The sequence below is a fragment of the Sus scrofa genome, chromosome 2, assembly GCF_054392235.1.
Source record: "Sus scrofa isolate SSC_HxYL_T2T_F1_AM1 chromosome 2, Sscrofa_HxYL_maternal_Yorkshire_Landrace_v2.0, whole genome shotgun sequence".
NCBI lineage: Eukaryota > Metazoa > Chordata > Mammalia > Artiodactyla > Suidae > Sus > Sus scrofa.
In genome coordinates, this window is record NC_139384.1 from 31,656,589 (window position 1) to 31,674,551 (window position 17,963).

A 17,963-nucleotide genomic window follows, 5' to 3' on the forward strand; every position below is an offset into this window, starting at 1 on the left:
TTAGCATTGCCTTTTCTTTGGCCCCAGGAGAGCCTCTCCCCCACCCCCAGCCTCACCAGCCCAGGGTGGACAGACCCATCAGCCCCTCAGCCCAGTTCCTTCTCTGATATAGCATCTAGGTTTTGGCTTCTCTTATAATCTCGAGTCTCCTTCCTCTCTTCTGAAGTCTTGCAAATCCTTGGACAACTCTGACAACGTTATTTCCACCACACACAGCAGAATTTTCATACATACAGAAGATGCTCTCCTTGTAGCCGTTATCCCTCGCTGGCCTTGTGAGTTGGTTCTGCCTTCCCCAGGAGATCCAAGGATGATGCAGGTATTATGAGTGGCATTTTTTTTTCTTTAGATCTGCGAATTAAACAGCTAATAGAAGCCCATGTAATTTGTGTGACAAGTGACAGCTTGTGTGAAAATAACTTACCCCTATCCTGTTACACATTTGCATCCATTATGCTGGGAAAAGCCGTATGTCACTGGTAGACCATTAAGTCGTAGTCACCAGTGTTTTCCTAGGTGAAAGGGTAATTATTTTTGATGTTTGTTCATAATTTATTAATAGTCAGTGAAGAACATTAGAGTAAAGGGTTATTTTAAACAAAGTGACAGATCAAATGTGTGGACGGCATAGTGATCTGGAGGTTGATAAGAGACGCTATTAGTGCAAAGATAAGCTTTAGTTTGGGACCTGTATTTGCTACTACTAATTGACATTTCAGATAAAATAGGTGCATACAGAAGACTGAATAGAAACTATGGAAAACAGTTTCACTTCGGATGGAATCAACTTCGCTCTAGAGTAAAAGCATAATTTCCTATAATGTTACATGCCTGCCACTGGTAGTACGCATGGGATTATAAGGGGCACACAAATATTCTTCATTTTAATAGTTACACATTCATCTTATATGTGCCAGGAGTGCTTACATAGCCTACCACTCCTGTGATTTCTTGGGTGGTGTATTATTTATTTTGCTTAGGCTGAGGTTAAACTAGGTATTTATGTTTTAAAAAGTGAGTTAAATACATAAATAAATAAATAACAGGGGTAAGTAAATGGTGTTCAAGTGTGATAAAAATTGGTTTCTGTGTGTCTCAGTGGGTTAAGCATCCAGTGTCGTCATTGCAGTGGCTCAGGTCACTGCTCTGGTGAGTGTTTGATCCCTGGTCCCGGAACTTCCACATGCCACAAGTGCAACAAAAAAAAAAAAAAAAAAAAAAAAGAAAGAAAAAAGAAATTGTGACAAAATTGAGGTATAATGATATGTGAATCAGTGATGTTTGAGATTCATTGGACCAACCACTGGTTGCTTTGGAACTTTTGGATTTGTCTTTTTTCACTGAGGATGGCCTCATGCCTTGAAATAATATGTCTGAGGATGGAGCCTTTATAATATTCCACCTTTGCTTTAAATTTTCAGCAAAATAGTATTACCCTTTAACTTGTGAAGCAAAAATAAATACCCCCCCCCAAATTTGTGAATGTGATTCAAAGCAGGTATTCAGAGAAATTTCCTGGATTTTTATTCTGAGTGTTGGATGAAAAGATTAGTCATGAGTAGTTGTGATTGGCTTAAAGATGAGCTGAGGTCTTGTCTGAATGCTGCCGCCAACCTCCTGCTTAAACTCTGGGATGGCCTCAACCTGGACCTCAGTTTTCACATCTGTAAACTGGGGGCGGGGGAGTTGTTGAGATGATCTCCAAGTTATGTTACAGTCCTGCCTTTTTGGGTCAGTCATAATTCTGGCAGACAAGACCCTTAGCGCTAAGGATGTTCTGGGAAATTTAACGTATCTCTTGGGCTTCTAAGAGGGTGCTAATACTATAAACCCAGCTGATCTCTTGAGATGGGCTAATGACTTCTTTAAAGGGGACACACTCATTTGGAATGCAAATTCAGATGTGCTTGTTAAAGTCTCATTTCTTCCCCATCACACCCAGGATCTTCTTGGTAATTAGTGTCTGTCATCCAGCTTAGAGAGAGGGTCCAAGGTGACTTCCCAAGTGAGGAGAACCCTAAAGCTGATTCTTGTGAAAAGAGAGGAAGTTAGAGGAACGAGAAAGATAGTTCAGTCCGAGAGAGTAGTTTGCACCAAGACCTGGAGATGAAAAAGAATTTTGGGTCATTCAGGGTGATGTTAAGTATTCGCTGATACAGTCAGTGATTCTTGCATCGCCTCCCTATGGCTGGCGCTGTGACTCAGAGCCGGGATCAGGGTAGACAGTGGTTTGGGAGGGCAGGCGGCAGTGCTGGTGGTGGGGTGGTGGGAAGACGAGAGAGATGGGATGGAGAGCGGGGCTGGCGCATGAAGGGCCTCAGGAAGGGGCCTCACAGAGGGGCTTCAGAGACCTCGCTGAGGGTTGGGACTTCAGCAAGCCCCTGTCCACGGACAGGGGCAGTGGTTATGAAAGCTTTGGGCACAGGAGAACCCTGGGGAAGATGGAGGCTTTGGGATGTGCTGGCCCTTGTTTAAAGGGTGGGTGCCTAGATCTCCTCCAACAACTCTGTGCCTGTGGGGGAAGGGAATCTTTCTGAGCCTGGTGACTGGAAGGCCCTCTTGAGCTGCTCCTGAGAAATGCTTTTGTCCCCCTGGCTGAGGCAGCGAGGAGGAGTAATGCCTGGGTTTCTATTGTGGCCTCAAATACTGAAATGCTGATTCACAAATCGATTCAAAATTTTTTTCCCTTCCCCCCTTCCTTTCTTTCTTCTTTCTCCCCCCGCCCCCACCACTTTCTTTCTTTTTAGAAAACTATCTTCTTTGAGCTTCTCTGCTTAGAAATATTTCTGTGGATTAAAAAAAAAAAAAAAAAGGGCGTGTATCCTCTTGCAAAAATTCTTTACTTTGTAGCTAAGTTGCACAGATCATGTAAGGTATCTCTCTCCAGTGACACTCAGCTTGTTCCTCCTGATGATTTTAGACACGAGAAGCCTGTTCCTTCTCATCAAGTGGACCTGGATAAGCCATTGCCAATTTGAAGAAAGTGCAGCATTAGTGCTCATGAGACAACTGCTGAGCCAGGAGGCCAGAGGTGGGCAGGGCTTTGCAGAAGGAGTTAGCTACGTTATGGAGAGAGGATAAAGAGAACCTGGGAACACAGCCTCATGCCGTGATTCAGACAGCTATTTAAAACTGCAGTAAAAAAAGACTGCCCTCCCCTCGAAATCCAAAGTCATAAAAAGAGTTCTACTATCACTAGTCATTTTAAGCTTTGCACTGGATATCCATAATTTGCAGAGTTAAAAAACAGAGGATGACTAGCTTGTCTGCTGGACTTGATGGGTGCCTAAGTTTAAAATCCCGCTCTGCTGCTTACTAGCTGTGGGGCCCTCTGCAAATGGCCCAGTGTTTATTTCCTTTCCCCTCTGAAAATCGAATGATAATATACCTTCCTTATTGGATTTTTGGGAAGGAGTAAATTTAAAGAACTTGGCAAAGCTCTTGCTAAGTGTTCAATGAATAGTAGCTCTGGTTATTATCTGGTGAACCTAAATTTTTTCTTTTTTTTTTTTTGATAACTATCACCCTTCTTCCAACCCTACATAGGTAGTAACAGTAACAGCTTACATGTGTAGACTCTAGAGTTTAACAAAGTTTATATATATATATATATATATATTTTTTTTTTTTTACAAATGCGAGCTCCGCTGAAATGGAGAGGTAAGACGTCTTAACTGTCTCTTCCATTTTAAAGGGGAGTTAACTGGAATCAGAGCACTCAACAGATGTGACCGGGTTCCCAGAACCAAGAGTGACAATTGGGACAAAAGTTGTTTGATGGGGAGTTCCCGTCGTGGCGCAGTGGTTAACGAATCTGACTAGGAACCATGAGGTTGCGGGTTCGATCCCTGCCCTTGCTCAGTGGGTTAAGGATCCGGCGTTGCCGTGAGCTGTGGTGTAGGTTGCAGACGCGGCTCGGATCCCGCGTTGCTGTGGCTCTGGCGTAGGCCGGGGGCTGCAGCTCCGATTCGACCCCTAGCCTGGGAACCTCCATATGCCGCGGGAGCGGCCCAAGAAATAGCAAAAAAAGACAAAAAAAAAAAAAAAGTTGTTTGATGGAAGCTGTGCTTCCCTTGTACCAGTGTCACTTTCGCACCAATGATGTTTGTGAGTGACATTTCCGTATAAACCTCACCCACTTCTTCTAAGTGAACTGTCCTCATTCTTAGGAATCAAACCCCCTCCAGGCACCTGTGTCCTGACGCAAGCACTTGCTGGGGACACATCTGGCTTCCTAGTTTCAGGGACAGTTAGGCAGGCAGAGGAGTTGCTGGGGGGCACAGCCGGGGGAAGCTGGCAGGGCTTGTTACTCATCGTGCCTGTGACAAACCTCAAAAATCCCAAACCCAATATTCCATTCCCTCTGAGTTCAGGGAAAAGCTCCTTGCTGTTGTCTGGCTGCCTTGGAGAGGTTGTGCACAAAGTGACAGTGGGGTATGAGCTTGGAGAGTGAGGCTTATTCAGTCTTTGTAGGGGCAGCAGCAGCTGTAGTGATGCCCCAGTGCCTCCTGCATAACTCACAGGGGATGTAAAGCTGGGCCCAGGAGGGTTATTAACTGACTCACCTCTCTCTGAAGACTTGCATGCAAGTCCTTATCCTCTGGTCTCATTTTTTGTTGATTCATTATGGTTTATGGGACTGGGTTACCCATTATTGTAGATTTTGGTCTTGTGACTTGTAGATTCCTTCTTGTTAGAATGGGCTTAAATTCTATAGTTTGAGTGATAGCTTAAATGCCATTCCTTTGTATCTGCAGAGATTAATTTTATTGCACCTGCAGACTCAGTGCAAGCTGTTCATGCAGAATGTTCTAGGATGTAGCAGAGTGAGGTCTGGACTGTGAGCAAGGTCTGGACTGTGAGCCCCCCTCCCCGGGGGGGGGGGGTTCTGATCCTGCTCAGCCCGCTGCGTGAACAAGAAACTTCATCTCTTGTCCATGATGAGGTTTCCGAAGGAGTATCCAAGGCTCTTCAGCTTTTAAATTCTATGCTATGTAAGCAATGGTTTAGAAACAATTTGGAAGCCTTGATTGCGATACCTGACTAAAACTGAGAATTTGTTAGTTGTGGAGACATGAATATTTTTAGTCTTCTAAAAATGTGTTTTGCAGTTATTCCAGGGGTTAGAAAAACTTATTATTCAGCAGTTTAAGTGTATTTATTCTCTTTGCATGAACGCTAAAGGGTTTTTTTAAATTAAAAATACGTTTGTTTCCTTTAAAAATATTTTAAGAGGGCTTGTCATTCATTTCAGAAGTTTCTGGAGTTCCCCTTGTGGCTCAGTGGTAATGAATCCAACTAGTATCCATGAGGCCTTGCTCAGTGGGTCGGGGATCTGGCGTTGTTGCCATGAGCTGTGGTGTAGGTTGCAGACGAGGCTTGGATCCTGTGTTCCTGGGGCTGTGGTGTAGGCTGGCAGCTGCAGCTCCAATTCGACCCCTAGTCTGGGAATTCCATATGTTGTATGTGCAGCCCTAAAAAAAAAAAAGCGAAACAAACAAAAAAGAAGTTCCTATGCCTGGTTCTGGTTTATGGTCAGAAACATGGAGGAAATATCCAAAGGGTACAAGATTCCTAGCTTCTCCCAGACGTGTGGAATCAGGATATCTGGATTGTGGGGCCCAGCAGTCTATATTTCAAGACAAGCAGAGAGTCCAGTAAACTCCCTGGACAATTCTGATAAACAGTCAGGTTTGGGATATCACTGCTGATTTAGCCTGAGTTGTGTGATTTTGATGGAGTCCGTTTCTGATTCCTGGCTCTGCCTTTCTCATTTCAGTATTTTCCTGGTGCTTAAGGTGAGCCATGGGGAATAATCTGTGTTATGGACTCATTAATTGTATTTAAACTTTTTTTAATTTTATTTTTTTAGTTTTTTAAATTTCTTTTTTATTTTTTGGCTCTTTAGGGTAGTACCTACAGCATATGGATGGAAGTTCCCAGGCTAGCTAGAGGTCAAATTGGAGCTGCAGCTGTCGGCCTACACCACAGCCACAGACACAGAAACACAGGATCTGAGCCACGTCTGCGACCTACACCACAGCTCACAGCAATGCCAGATCCTTAACCCGCTGAGCCAGGCCAGGCATTAAACCTGCATCCTCATGGGAACTGGTCAGGTTTGTAACCCGCTGAGCCACATCGGAAACTCCTGATTCGTTAATTGTAACATGCTTGGTCATGTGTAGGAGAGGAAGCCCAGGCCTATCCAAAGCCCAGGGATGACTTTTCCAGTGTGCATAGGTTGACCATCAGGCTGCAGAGTACACCTTGGCTTTGGTGCCCTGCAGTCTGTTTGCCATCCTTTTCCTCTCCAGAGACTTCTGACCTCCCTCAGTGTACCCCCTGACCCAAGTCAGCAGTCCCACCCTACTCAGATTGCTTTCGTCCCTTTTTGGGGGTTGGGGGAACAGCTTTATTAAGATATAATTGGCATGCCATATGATTTACCCATTTACAGTGGATAATTCAGAGGTTTTTAGCATATTCACAATTAGGTACAGCCACCTCCATGGTTAATTTGAGGACGTTTTCATCACCCTGCAGAGAAACACTGTACCCTCAAGCTCCATTCCCCCATTGCCCAGCACTAGGCAACCACCGATCTACTCTCTGTCCCTATAGATCTGCCTCTTCTAGGTCTCACAGAAATGGAATCATGCAACTGGTGGTTTTTCATGTTGCTTCTTTCAATTTAGCATAATGTCGCCAAGGTTTATCCATGTAATGACATGTAACAGTACTTCATTCCTTTTCAGGGTCCAATAATATTCCATTGCATAGATATCCCACATCTTATTTCTCTTTTGATCCACTGATGGACATTGAGGTTGTTTCCACTCTATGGCTGTTAAGAATAATGCTGTGTGAACACTTGTGTACAAATTTTTGTGTGGCTCTTATGTTTTCATTTCTCTTAAATACACACCTAGAGGAGGTGTTGTGGGTCATGTGGTAATTTTATGTCAAACTTTTTGAGGAACTACTAGGCTATTTTCCAACAGTGGCAGCACCATTTTACATTCTCACCAGCAGTGTAGGATGGTTCTAATTTCTTCATGTCCTTATCAACACTTGTTATTTTTCCTTAAAAAAAAAAGATAACCATCTTAATAAGTGTCAGGTGATAGCTCATTGTGGTTTGCTTTCTTCCATTTTTAAGGTAATTCCTACCAAATATAATTCATTGAATCCTTCCAGGAAAGGTCTTTTCAAAATTAACTTTTAATTTTTCATTGTAAAAAGACTAGAAAATACAGATAAACAAAAAAGTAGAAACCCCAAATCACCCACATCCCACTACCTAGAGAAAACCGGGTCACACTGGGGAGCATCTCTTTAGAATCCTTTCGTATGTAATACTTTTAAAAGGAGAACTTGGAGTTCCCGTCGTGGCGCAGTGGTTAACAAATCCAACTAGGAACCATGAGGTTGCGGGTTCGGTCCCTGCCCTTGCTCAGTGGGTTAACGATCCGGCGTTGCCGTGAGCTGTGGTGTAGGTTGCAGACGCAGCTCGGATCCCACGTTGCTGTGGCTCTGGCATAGGCTGGTGGCTGTAGCTCCAACTCGACCCCTAGCCTGGCAACTTCCATGTGCCTCAGGTGCGGCCCTAAAAAGCAGGAAAAAAAAAAAAGTTGAATGGCAACTTCTTTTTTTCATAGCAACTCAAATTGTCAAAAGTTCATTGTAAACCCAGGATTTACATCTTAGGATATATTCTCCCTTAGCAACAGTGGCATTCTAACTGGCACCTAGGTTCTGGGCTAACACAAGTCAATTTTGGCTCCAATAATGAAAACTAAATATGACAGAGCACTTACTGTATGCCAAGATTTCACATGGATTATTTCACCCTGTCCTCAAAACCATCTTATGTGGTATGATCTGTCACTATCCCAGTATTATGGATGAGAAAACTGAGGGTACAGAACTTGGTCTTGCTGTGGGGTCTGGAGTACTAGCATTTTTGAAAGTGATGCTTGTCTGAAACCTGTAATTAAGCACAACAGGAAAATAGTACAATGGAAGAAAAAAGGTTAGCCCATCTGGGCTGCCTGTGCCACTCCCCCACTCCAGGTGGATATCCTGCTGCCCTTTCTACTTGGGAGTGGGGTTTAGAAATAAGTGGGACAAACCTCTCCTGCAGGGAGCATTGCTATGACAATAGCCTTTTTTTTTTTTTTTTTTTAATGGGAGTATAGTTGACTTACAATGTTGTGTTAGTTTTGGGTGTACAACAAAGAGAACCAGTTACACATATACATATATCCATTCTTTCTCAGATTCTTTCCATATATATATGTGAATAGGTTATTATAATATATATATATATATATACACGCACACATATATAGGTTATTACAGAATATTGAATACATTTACTGGTGCTGTTTGGTAGGTCCTTGTTGGGTATCTATTTTGTATCTAGGAGTGTGTATATGTTAATTCCAGCCTCCTAATTCATCCCTCCTGCCCATGTTTCCCCTTCCGTAACCATAATGGAAGCCTTTTGGCATATGAGCACTTTTCCTGTGAATGCACTTGACAAGCGAGAGGAAGCCAGGATGGTTTGAACTCCTTTTTTTGATCTCCCTGCCTCCACATGCCAAGATATGAGTTATGATAGGAAAGCAGAGCTGGGAAGAGAGGTGCGGTGAAGCAGGGGGCGCCTGTGTGGGTGGTAGCTCTGGCATGGGAGCCTTGGGAAGGCATTGTGGGAGGCTGGAAGGCTGTGATGGTCCTGGGCAGGCCAGCAGGGACAAGTTTACTGCCAGCCCGCTGTGAGCCAGGCTCCGTGCTGGGCTCTGTGTGGGGATTCTCTCTAACAAGTGCGATTGTTATAAACAGGTATGAAAATTATGTTTTATTCTGACCACCGCTCAGTGAAGTAGGTGCTATTGGCTGCCTGAAATCCTTTTGGAACAAGGCTGGGTGTGAACAGTTAAGGCTGTCATCCTTATTTAATGGATGAGTATGTAGGCTCAGGGAGATGAGGTTGCTTGTTTAGAGTAACACAATCCCCAAATGATGGAGCCAGGTCTGCAGTTTGGCCTTGATTCTAAGGGCTGTGTGAGTTTATATTTATTTTCTGGAGTTTGATTCTGGGTCCTGTGCTGTCTTGTGGGGCCTTGGGGTGGGGTCGGAGTGAACAGCCTGCTGGCCTAGTAGGAGGATGACCAGGACTCCAGCCAAGGTCCTTGGTCCCAGGGGCAAGTGAATGCTGTGATGACTAACTTCACATTCCACCTTTTGCCAAAAAGTAACTGGAGTGAATTACAGTTTTTTTTTTTTTTTTCTGGGGGGTGGGTGGGCTGCACCTGTGGCATATGGAAGTTTCCAGGTTAGGGATCATCAAATTGCAGCTGCTGCTGCCAGCCTACCCCACACCACAGCAATGCCAGATCCAAGCTGTATCTGCAAACTGTACTGCAGCTTGCGGCAATGCCAGATCCTTAACCCACTGAGCTAGGCCATGGATCAAACCCACATTTCACAGATACTATGTCAGGTACTTAACCTGCTGAGCCACAATGGGAACTCCCTGAATTAAGAGTTTTAAGTAGTGTTTCTAAAGCCTTTAGTGATTAGGGACTCAGGTTTAGGGTCAGACCTGAGCTAGAATGCAGGTCTTGGCTACTTACATAAACTCCTTTAGCCTTCATTTGCGATGGGGGACAAGACTGCCCATTTAGTAGGACTGCTGGGAAGGTAATGCTTGGTACATGGTAAATGCTCAGAAATGTTAGCTATTGCCGTTATCACCACCTATGCCCTCCTCCTCCCACTTTCTTATACATCCCCGTAAGGCCCTCCTTGTCACCCCTCTAGCATCCACCCCATTGAGAGCCACTAGATTCAACTATTTTATGGAAAGTTATTCACTGATGCTGCCTTTGTTTGGAGTCTGCTGGTAGATGGGGGCCTTCCCACATCTAACTGGGAGACTCATTTGCAGCACTGGGTTTCCCAGGGCTGTCTATAGCTTCCCCATTGACACCTGTCTGGGGCCAGAGCTGCTCTATCAATTCTTTATTAAGACCAGTTATTTTTTATTTATGATACTTGTGGGTTCATTAAAAATGGCACTCCCTGTAGGGGATACCATAAGGCTTTTAGCCAGTTTTTATCAGGTTGTTAGAGGAGATATGAATATTTTAATAGAGAGAAAGAGCAAAGCCTTCAACAAACTTAATTTGTTCTGGAATCTAAGTGACAGGCTTAACAGGGGTGCCAAGTAATTCGGTATAATCAGCCCAGCTAGTGGAATAAGAAACACAACTGAATGGACAGGGAGCTTTTCCAGAGGGGCCATGGGGATTTTCCACCCCTGAGCAGCTGTAAATCACTGTATCCCTGGATCCTTTGGGTCCAGGTAAGATCTAGCGTAGCCACAGGCAGCTTCTAGGCTAAGTTCCCAGGAAGCCAGGGGGAGTGTTTTTGCAGATTCTCTTTTAACATTTTAAGAATTCATTTCCCAAGATGCAGATCTTATTCAATTATGTACAAAATGATGGATAAGTCAGGTCACTGCTGCCCATTAAAAGCCTATTTGGAGCCTCAGTCTTGATCACAATCCTAGATATAGTGACTGATTTCTTGATGTAGTTTAAAAAATATCCACTTGGGGGAGCTTTATGATTGAATTTAAAAATCTACATCATGGATTTATATGCAGTGTGTGATCTGGATGACTCGCCCCCAGCCCCACCTCAGTGACAAGCTACTGAAGCAAGCAATGGTTGCAGAAATACAATGATAAATCAATGTGAGCGGTTTTATTTTATTGGCAATTCCTCCCTCTGGATTTTGAAGTTATTCTTGATTTTTTAAAAGCTTCCCCTTCAAACTAAAGGAGTTTAAAGATAAAGAATAGCAGTAGTTTCTCCTATTTCTTGGATGAATGTTCTGCATATGTATGCAGACCTCAATGCATATTTAAATAAATGCATGTCCCAGTTCATTTAAAATAGCCAAAGCACCAGAAAAATCTCCTTTGAAGTTTTACGAACATGGTCAGTTGCAGGGAAGATGAAGTCAGAAAAGCAAATGTCTGAGCAGGGAATGCTGCTTTCCACGTAATTCTGCATCACCCTGTGACTCTCTCTCAGAGAGGTGGGGCACAGAGAGGTCTAATGAAGGACAATCCCTTGCTGCCCGGGCAGAAGTCCAGGTTCCAGATGGTCTTTAGGGTCTACCCAGATTTGGACAGTTTTGAAATAATGGAAAACTAGTTAGGGTTCCTAATTAGGACATTTGCTAGAGAATGTTGTCACAATATGGATGTACCATTAACCCGCTTTACTGTAGAATAAAATGAAACCAATTATGAAGTGACATATACCAGTGTGACCCTGTGTGTCCACCTGCCCGCACAGAGGGAACTGGAGCGTTTCTTAGAGGGGGGATGGCTTGGTTATTGCCTGAATCTCGGTCTTAGTTGGCGCTCTTCTTCTCTGTCATCTTTTGACTTGATAGGGCATCTCCTCATTTACTTCGTGCCCAATTTTTGTATTAATAAGGCTTTGCTATTTTCACAAAGCCTTTTCCTTATTTCCGCTGCTCTCTTTCCATAAAAGGAAAGGAATAATTCCGAGGGTCCCTTTCCAGTCTTTTGTCCCTTGGCGAAGGGCGTCCCTGCCCCTGAGCCGCTCTGCCTCTGGCTGCTTCTCTGTGTGCCATCCCCCCCGCCGGCTCCTCTCTCCTCGCCCACTTCTCTCTCACCTGACATCCTGGCCTGTCAGCACACAAGCGTCACACTCTCTGTCGTCATTGTCCCGTGAGGACAAGTCTCAGGTACCTGCTCCAGTGAGGACAGTCCTCCCCTTCCCCCAGTCACTGGTTCACCATCTTCTTATGACTTTCACTGTCTGCTCAGTGGAGGAGAAATCTCACTTCCTCAGCAATGCCATTGCTCCCTCCAGGAAGACTTTTCTTCAGGAGGAAAAAAAAAATGCCCTTCACTTCTGTTTTCATAGTATTTCCTGGCCTTTTTTGCTCAAATGGGGTGGTTTTCAAAAGTTTCTTTTTAACCCTGGACTTTTTTTTTTTTTCCCCTTAAGATATAAATGACACACAGAAGCCCAGCCCAGTCCCTGCCTGACTTCACAGTGCCCTGTGGCAGATGGTTTCCTAAGTAGCCTCAGCAGTCCCTGCAGACCACTCTGCAAGAGGGCTTTGCTGCTTCTCCCATCAAGAGGTGGAGTCTGTTTCTCCTCCCCTTGAGTCTGGTGGACTTTGACTGGCTTTGACCAACAGAATGTGTGGGAGTGACGCTGTGCAAGTCCCAGCCCCAGCTTCTAGACGCCTTGGGTCCTTGGCCCGAGACCACCAGGGTGAAGAAGCTGCTCTGGTCACAGAGGATAAGAGGAGTCGAGGAGGAGAGCTGAGGCTACCAGCCAGCATCCGGCCCCGAGCGCCGGACCTGTGAGGGAGGCATGGTGGACCCTCCAGCTCAGGTGCCCCTCCAGCTGATGGCAGCAGGACGAGCAAGCCCACCAGAAAAGCAGAGGAATCAACCAGCGAAGTGCAGAAATACTCAATTCTTATTATTTGCAGCCATAAAGTTTCGGGGTTGTTTGTTGTGTAGAAATGGTATGTGCCCTTCAAGGGATCTTATGTTAAAGTTGATTTTGTGTGTGTGTGCGCGTGTGTGAAAGCCAGCTTATTCTACATGTTGAAGTTGGTTTCTGCATGATGTAAACAAGGGAGAGACTGCTTGCAGCTGCCCCGTGTTGCTGCCTCTCCAGCCCTCCTCCCTGCGCACCATACCCATCACGGCTGAGCTCGTCGTGTATGTTTATGTACCATGAACATTTTACAGATGCTTTGTGGGAAGTTTACATAAAGCCAGATTTATGTTTGGTCTTACATTGCTTACGTTAGCTAAGAGTCGCCTGCATCTCAGGGCACGGAGAGGCCCATCTGCTCTGATGACAGCAGGAGGAGGATCTGGGCCTCCACAGCCCAGCCTAACCCCACTCCCTTGAGGCCCTACAGTGAACCCCAGGACTGCTCTACACCCTCCAGTGCCTGGAAAACTTAAGAGTCACCAGCATCCCCATCTGACTAGATATACAGTCAGGTACATATGTTACTTTCCTACTGCAAGTGGATGGTTTTTTTTTTTTTAAGGAGACAGCTCCTAGGGCTACTGTTGCACATTAACCCACTCTTGAAACATTTTTCTAGTATAACCTGGATAATAATTACCCTGTTCTCCTTAGTGTGTGTTGGGCTCTGTGCTAAGCACTTTACGTACATTGTTTCATTTAGCCTTTTATTTTGTTTTAATTTTTATTATTTATTTATTTTTTTGTCTTTTTAGGGCTGCTCCCGCGGCATATGGAGGTTCCCAGGCTAGGGGTCGAATCAAAGCTGTAGCTGCTGGCCTACGCCAGAGCCACAGCAATGCCAGATCTGAGCCACATCTGGAACCTACACCACAGCTCTTGGCAACGCCGTATCCCTAACCCACTGAGTGAGGCCAGGGATCGAACCTGCAACCTCATGGTTCCTAGTCGGATTCCTTTCAGCTGCACCACGACGGGAACTCCTGTTTCATTTAGTCTTTTAAAGACCCTGTGAGGCAGGTATGGTTGGACTCATTTTACAGATAAAGAAAGGAAGACTCAGAGGTTAAGGCACTTATCCCTCACGGCTGGAGCATTGCGCAGCTCCAGGGGGCACCATTCACATTGTTGCCTCTGTAGATGGTGCCCTTTGGTGCTGTGCAGTTCACGTGATGGCCCTGCCCAAGGCCCCAGTCTAAGGTGTGGAAGAGCTGGGATTTCAGTCTCCAGAGTCTGAGCACTTCGTTTTATACAACTTTATTAAAATGATTCACTTCTCTAAGCTACTTCATGTTTTCTGTCCATTTATATATTTGAATGCCAGTCTGCCCAGACACCTAGTCATCGGTCTGTCCATCCGTGCATTCATCTATCCCTGCCTTTGTCTGTCCCTCCCCTCACCCAGTCATCCATTTAGTGGAATCAGTAAAGGTGTAAGTATCAGTAGAAGGTCTGAATATTCAATTTCTTGAAATATACCAGGACACATTAATTCTCTAGTACCCATTCTTATTTATTTATTTATTTATTTTGTCTTTTTGCTATTTCTTGGGCCGCTCCCGTGGCATATGGAGGTTCCCAGGCTAGGGGTCTAATCAGAGCTGTAGCCACCGGCCTACGCCAGACCCACAGCAACGAGGGATCCGAACCGCGTCTGCGACCTACACCACAGCTCATGGCAACGCTGGACCTTTAACCCACTGAGCAAGGGCAGGGACCGAACCCGCAACCTCATGGTTCCTAGTCGGATTCGTTAACCACTGCGCCACGACGGGAACTCCCCATTCTTATTTTTAAGTTCACTTGACATAAAATTTTTAATTACTGAATATTTAAAACAATTAGAAATGAAAATAATTTTCTAGAAAACCATGTCCTCCACAATTTGGATTTCATACTGCACCATAATTACTTCAAATTTCCTTTGTCCCTCTTTTTTTAAAGAAAGAAAAATAGAGGAGTTCCCATCGTGGCTCAGCGGAAACGAATCTAACTAGTATCTGTGAGGATGCAGGTTCGATCCCTGGACTTGCTCAGTGGGTGAAGGATCTGGTGTTTCTGTGGCTGTGGTGTAGGCCGGTGGCTACAGCTGTGATCCGACCCCTAGCCTGGGAACCTCCATATGCCATGGGTGCAGCCCTAAAAAGACCAAAAAAAAAAAAAAAAAAAAAACAAAACAAAACAAAGACCCCATAGAAAAATGAAAGTCAGCCCCGCTCCTTCACAAACTCTCTAGCCTGAAGATGGCATGTCATATCTATATCACAGTCCCCATGCATGGTTTTATACATTGACTACATCTGTGTGTATCCATAAATCATCTTTAGTATTGTTTTGAGTTTTGCAGTTTGCATTTATCATCAGTATGCTTTTGCACCTTGCCTTTGTCCCTCACTATATTTTTTTGAGGTTTATTCATTTTGACACATACACATCTAACTGATGTGCGGTTAAGTTGTTTTTACTTCTTTTGCTATTACAAACACGCTGTAGTGAACATCTTGGAACGTGTCTCCTTGTTCACATGTGCACAAGCTTCTAGGGGGGACCCTCAGGGGTGGAATTGCACATCTTCAGTTTTCCTTTTTAAAATTCTCTCCAACGTGGTTGTGCCTGTTTACCCACACCAGCCTTATATGAGAGTTTCTATTTTCCCACATCCTCGGCCGTGCTTGGCATTATCTAGTGGCTATCAAATGGTATCTCTGTCTCCCTGAGAATCACTGCCTAGTTATATAGGTCATTCAGGTTTCTTCTTCTGTGAAATGCTTATTCATAATTAATATCCTTAGCCTTTTTTTCTACTGGGTAGTCTCTGCTTTTCTGATTGATTCATAAGAGGGTTTTTGTTTCTTTTTAAGAAATCCTTTCTGAAGTAGATCTTCTGTTAGTTAATTGCATTGTACCATCTCCCAGTACTTGCTTTTCTTTTAATGGGGTTCTGCCTGTTTCTATAAGTCTTTGCGACTTAATTTTATCCTAGAGAATTTTAAAAGGGATAGTCATTTAATTATAATACCCTTCGCAACATAATGGGGGTCTACACAGGTAAGTTTTCCTACCTGTGTACAGGAGAGATTTTTAGAAAACCGTTTATTGAGCTCTTATTATGAGTAACTCACTCTTCTAAGTACCTTACATATATTGACCAATCCTTTTAATTACACAAGGAGAAAGGCATGTTGTTATCCCTATTTTATTTTATTTTATTTTATTTTACTTATTTTATTTTATTTTATTTTGTCTTTTTAGGGCCACATTTGCAGCATATGGAGGCTCCCAGGCTAGGGGTCCAATTGGAGCTGTAGCTGCCAGCCTTGGCCAGAAGCACAGCAACACTGGATCCAAGCCATGTCTGCGACCTACACTGCAGCTCACAGCAACACCAGATCCTTAACCCACTGAGTGAGGCCAGGATTTGAACCTGAAACCTCATTGTTCTAGTCGGATTCATTTCTGCTGCGCCATGAAGGGAACTCCGTTATCTCTGTTTTAAAGATGAGCAAACTCTGAGACCAGAGTGATTGAGTTCTTGCCACAAATTACACAGTGATTTTTCTTTCTTTCTTTATTTATTTAAATTTTTTTTCCACTGTACAGCATGGAGACCAAGTTATACATACACGCATACATAATTTTTTCTCCCGTTGTTGTGTTGCGATGTAAGTATCTAGACATAGTTCTCTATGCTATGTAGCAGGATCTCATTGTTAATCCATTCCAAGAGCAATAGTTTGCATCTGTTAACCACAAGCTCCCGATCCCTCCCACCCCCTCCCTCTCCCCCCAGGCAGCCACAAGTCTATTCTCCAAGTCCATGGTTTTCTTTTCTGTGGAAAGGTTCATTTGTGCTGTATATTAGATTCCAGTTATAAGTGATATCATATGGTATTTGTCTTTCTCTTTCTGACTTACCTCACTCAGGATGAGAGTCTCTAGTTCCATCCATGTTGCTGCAAATGGCATTATGTCATTCTTTTTTATGGCTGAGTAGTATTCCATTGTGTACGTATACCACATCTTCCTAATCCAATCATCTGTCAATGGACATTTGGGTTGTTTCCATGTCTTGGCTATTGTGAATAGTGCTGCAATGAACATGCAGGTACATGTGTCTTTTTAAAGGAAAGTTTTGTCTGGATATATGCCCAGGAGTGGTTTTGCTGGGTCATATGGTAGTTCTATGTATAGATTTCTAAGGTATCTCCATACTGTTCTCCATAGTTGCCGTACCAGCTTACATTCCCACCAAGAGTGCAGGAGGGTTCCTTTTTCTCCACACCCCCTCCAGCACTTGTTATATGTGGACTTATTAGTGATGGCCATTCTTATTGGTGTGAGGTGGTATCTCATGGTAGTTTTGATTTGCATTTCTCTAATAATCAGGGATGTTGAGCATTTTTTCATGTGCTTGTTGGCCATCTGTATCTCTTCCTTGGAGAACTGTCTATCCAGGTCTTTTGCCCATTTTTCCATTGGGTTGGCTTTTTTGCTGTTCAGTTGTATAAATTGCTTGTATATTCTAGAGATTAAGCCCTTGTCAGTTGCCTCATTTGACATTATTTTCTGCCATTCTGTAAGTTGTCTTTTTGTTTTCTTTTTGGTTTCCTTTGCTGTGCAAAAGCTTGTCAGTTTGATGAGGTCCCATGGGTTTATTTTTGCTCTTATTTCTGTTGCTTTGGGAGACTGACCTGAGAAAATATTCATGAGGTTGATGTCAGAGAGTGTTTTGCCTATGTTTTCTTCTAGGAGTTTGATGGTGTCCTGTCGTGTATTTAAGTCTTTCAGCCATTTTGAGTTTATTTTTGTGCATGGTGTGAGGGTGTGTTCTAGTTTCATTGATTTGCATGCAGCTGTCCAGTTTTCCCAGCAATTCTTGCTGAATAGACTTTCTTTTTCCCATTTTATGCTCTTGCCTCCTTTGTCAAAAATTAGTTGACCATAGGTGTCAGGATTTATTTCTGGGTTCTCTGTTCTGTTCCTTTGGTCTGTATGTTTGTTTTGGTACCAGTACCACACTGTTTTGATGATGGTGGCTTTGTAATACTGCTTGAAGTTTGGAAGAGTTATACCTCCTGCTTAGTTTTTGTTTCTTAGGATTGCTTTGGCAATTCTGGGTCTTTTGTGGTTCCATATAAATTTTTGGATTGTTTGTTCTAGTTCTGTGAAAAATGTCATGGGTAATTTGATAGGGATTGCATTGAATCTGTAGATTGCTTTGGGTAGTATGACCATTTTTACAATATTAATTTTTCCAATCAAGGAACATGGAATATCTTTCCATTTCTTTATGTCTTCTTTAATTTCCTTGATTAGTGTTTTATAGTTCTCAGCATGTAAGTCCTTTACCTCCTTGGTCAGTGTATTCCCAGGTATTTGATTTTTTGGGGTGCA

General features: G+C 43.7%; 1 protein-coding gene across 39 annotated transcripts in view; it reads left to right on the top strand.

The window, feature by feature from the left end:
* Nucleotides 1-17,963, top strand: part of LOC100737821 (uncharacterized) — a 333,963-nt gene that overhangs the window by 23,251 nt on the left and 292,749 nt on the right. The window contains exon 1 of one of the 39 annotated variants that reach the window (XM_085011542.1): nucleotides 89-319. The exons of the other annotated variants lie outside the window; for them this stretch is intronic. The gene's annotated coding sequence lies outside the window, so the exon portion shown is untranslated. Of the gene's footprint in view, nucleotides 1-88; nucleotides 320-17,963 lie in introns of those variants that run through there. 39 annotated transcript variants of the gene reach the window in all.